Source organism: Mastomys coucha, chromosome X, assembly GCF_008632895.1.
Source record: "Mastomys coucha isolate ucsf_1 chromosome X, UCSF_Mcou_1, whole genome shotgun sequence".
Lineage (NCBI taxonomy): Eukaryota > Metazoa > Chordata > Mammalia > Rodentia > Muridae > Mastomys > Mastomys coucha.
Window position 1 is genome coordinate 47,835,171 of NC_045030.1, and position 3,974 is coordinate 47,839,144.

At 41.3% G+C, this 3,974-nt stretch overlaps 1 protein-coding gene and 1 pseudogene across 5 annotated transcripts in view; one reads left to right on the forward strand and one right to left on the reverse strand.

Annotated features, from left to right (window-relative positions):
* Positions 1 to 3,745, forward strand: part of LOC116091345 — an 86,945-nt pseudogene extending 83,200 nt beyond the window's left edge.
* Positions 1 to 3,974, reverse strand: part of Tenm1 (teneurin transmembrane protein 1) — an 803,700-nt gene that overhangs the window by 695,503 nt on the left and 104,223 nt on the right. The gene's annotated exons all lie outside the window — the stretch shown is intronic.

Consider the following 3,974-nt stretch of genomic DNA (forward strand, 5'->3'; position numbering starts at 1 on the left):
AGAAAAAGAAAAAATTAAAATAAAATAAAAATAAAAACAAAAACAAAAACAAAGCCCTGTTCCCTCCTCCTTCTCCCTGCTCACCAACCTATCCTCTCCTGCTTATTGACCCTGGTATTCCCCTACACTGGAGCATAAAACCTTTACAGGGCCAAGGGCCTCTCCTCCCACCGATGACTGACTTGGCCATCCTCTGCTATCAGCTGGAGCCATGAGTCCCACCATGTGTATTCTTTGCTTGGTGGTTTAGTCCCTGGGAGCTCTGAGGGTACTAGGTAGTTCATATTGTTGTTTGTCCTAAGGGGCTGCAAACCCTTCAGCTCCTCTGGTCCTTTCTCTAGCTCCTTCATTGGAGACCCTATACTCAGATCAATGGATGGCTGTGAGCCTCTATTTCTGTATTAGTCTGGTACTGTCAGAGCCTCTCAGGAGACAGCTATATCAGGCTCCTGTCAGCCAGCACTTGCTGGCATCCACAGTAGTGTCTGGATTTGAGGATTGATTATGGGAAGGATTCCCAAGTGGAACAGTCTCTGGATTGTCCTTCCTTCAGTCTCTGCTCCATAGTTTGTCTCTACAACTCCTTCCATGGGTATTTTGTTCCCCCTTTCAAGAAGGAATGAAGTATCCACATTTTGGTCTTCCTTCTTCTTGAGTTTTTTTGTGGTTTGTGGATTGTACTTTGTGTATTCTGATTTTCTGGGCTAATAACCACTTATCAGAGAGTGTATACCATGTGTGTTCTTTTGTGACTGGGTTACCTCACTCAGGATGATATTCTCCAGATCCATCCATTTCTCTAAGAATTTCATAAATTCATTGTTTTTAATAGCTGAGTAGTACTCCATTGTGTAGATGTACCACATTTTCTGTATCCATTCCTCTGTTGAGGGATATCTGGTTTACCCAATTTTATTATGAAAATCCCAAGGGGTTAGCCTAACAAGATTTGAACAACTATGCTATTTTCTGTGATTAACTTTTGTCCTATTCTTTCACCTCTTCCTCATTTTATAAAATTAAGATGGCACGTTTAGTAGTACCTTTTCTTTCAAAGTGCAGTAACATAAATTTAAAGCAGCCTTATCAATTAAAAGTGACTAACATGGTAAAATTCTTGCCATACAAGCAAGAGAACCTGAGTCAGATTTCAAGCACCCATATAAAAACCTGTGTACTCCTAGCACTGGGGAGGTAGGGAGCAGAGGACCACCAGGGCTTGACAGTCAGCTAACCTTGAAAACTTGGTGAGTTTCAGGTTCAGCAATAGACTCTATTTTAAAACTATGGTGAGAACAATAGTTGAAAACATCAGATTCTAACCTTTGGCCCACAGAGAGAGAGAGAGAGAGAGAGAGAGAGAGAGAGAGAGCTATATATATAGAGAGAGAGAGATCCAGACAAATGTGACTAAAATATAAAGAAATTAAGAGATTTGACTTCTGAGTCTAAACTAGTGAAAATCAAATAATTGATGGTAGGGTGATGATAAAAACTCAATATGCAAATCTCTGTCACTGCATGATATGACACATGACCTTTAAGACAAGAGGATCTCAGTTCCTCATCTTTACCTACAAATAATATAATAAACTTTGCAATATAATATGAAAGTTCTAGAAGTTAATATAAGTCTGGATGTCATTGTTTATTTACTTTTTGGCAACTTGACACACTTAGGAAGAAGGAACATTAACTGAAGAATTATATTTAGCTGTGGTCATGTTCCAAGGAATTTTCTTGGTTACTAATTGATAGCGAAGGCCCTATGCAACTGTGGGTGGTACTACTTGTTGATAGATAAGCATGAGATATGTAAGAAACTGAGTTGAGAAAGCCAGTAAGGAGAACTCTTCCATGATTTTTTATTGAGTACACTAATTATTTCCTGATCCAAAAATTGGTTGCAGAGAGTAGGTTTTGTGGTCATGAGTCTTTAGCAGAGTTGTGGGACATTATGGAACTTAGGACTAAAAAAGCCATTGAATGTTCAGAGCTTAGTTCAGAGAATAGTGTTCTATTCTGTGGGAGCTTGGAAGCTAGGGATGCTGAAAAACAAGCAGTCAATGGAGACCTGTACTGTGAAATTTCAGAATCCTGGAAGGACTTCATCAGGGCCATTTGTGTGATATTTAAATTAAGAATGTAGTTTCTGATGAGATGAGGCTGAAGAATCAGCTGTGATTAACAAGGGACCAGCAACATTGAAGTGAAGCCTCTGTTTAATTTGAAAAATCAATGTTGGTTAGCTAGGGCTAGGATCATCAAGGTGACATCTTTTGGGACGTGTTCCTTCAGATCAGCACACAGAGCTCTGGTCCAGTGGGGGATCAAGGCTGTACATCCAGCTAAAGCTGAACTTGGTAACCTGTAAGAGTCATCGACATGATGCTAATTTTGAAGGTTTAAAGGGATCATGTAAGGCAGCTGAGCTTTGGCAGTGTGAGAATTCCAGGAGAGACAACTGATAAAGGCTTAGTTTTAGTAGCAGTGGAAAGTCCAGGATTGAAGAGGTCATAGAGAGAAACCAAAGCTTGGCACCACTAAGTAGAATTGCAGTCCCTGAAAGAGTCCAGCATGCCATTAGTGAAAGTGCAGCCTTAGTTATACTGAAGATCCTAGCATAGGATAGTTGACAAGGACAGTAGTAGCAGGCCCGAAACAAAAATGGCTTCAACCTATCAGACAAGCTCTGTGCGCTGCTCATCAGACAAGCTCTGTGCGCTGCTCACGACAGATGCATAGAATTGATTTGAGACAACTGAAACCCTTCCCATCATAGGAGATCATGTTGGACATCAAGATTTTTACATTTTTGAATTTTAGGCTTACTTTCATCTGGCTCTTCCCGCATAGAATAAGAAACTATATAACTTTAAAATAATGTGAACTTCCCAACATCAAGATGCCAGGCTTCACCACGGTCTCTCAAATCAGATGAGAGGTTGTTGGATAGGATCAGTACCCTACCTTCAACACTGCCTTCTCAGAAGTGAAAATCTCCGACGATAATAGGAGAAACTACTTAAAAGATGTAATTATGTAGGATGCCTGTATTACGTGTCGAAAGTAACCATGCTTAAATTTGTTTTCCTAGCATCTCTTCGCCGACTGTCATCCAGCAAATTCCCTGGAACATTTGGCTCCAGTATGATGTATTACCTGCTTGTAGGGGTGACAGTCAGTGCTGGTGGATATTACACTTACAAGGCTTTCACACCAAAGCAAGTCAGACACACAAAACATGTAACGGAATCGAAAGAACAAAGGCAGAGTTACAACCACTTCCAGGTGAAAAGGAGCATGTGGCAGAAGCTGAGAAAGTATGTTCAGAGACTGGAGAAATTTCTGTAAAGGAAGCTGAATCGGTAGATGTTGAGGAAGTCCCAGAGGCTGCAGCTGTGCTTTCAGAAGAGTCTCAGACCTCTGCCTGGGAGGTCCCTGCCAAAGCTGCCCTCGGGGAGGCATCCATATGGAGCTCAGAGCCTGAGCTGAAGATCACGGAGGAGGGCGTCCCTGAGTCCACTCTGGAGGTGGAGAGTGCAGTCCCAGATCAGGCTGAAGTTTGCAATGAGGCAGGTGATACTAGCAAGGAGGGGGCTGATACCAGCGAGGAGGCTGTACCACTACTGAGGAGAGTGCCAAACTCGAAGAAAGCCCTCCCTTAGACTCAGAACCCTCTGCCAAGCCTGAGTCTCAACAAGAAACCTAGACCACAGTGGAAGCAGCATCACCCCAAGGCTGATCTGCAGAATTCTATAGTTGCTTTTGTATTTTTAGTAACCTTAGCCCTTCTTCCTAGAATATGTTAATATACCTTAAAGTATTTGGCTTTACTAATAGACACTTGATTGGGATTTGGTATTTTACATGTGTAAATAGTTTTCTACACTCTAAAATTAGGCTGTGTTAAGACCTTAAAAAGTGTTAAGTTTGGATTTAAGCTTTACGTTTTAGAAATTGAGTTATCTATG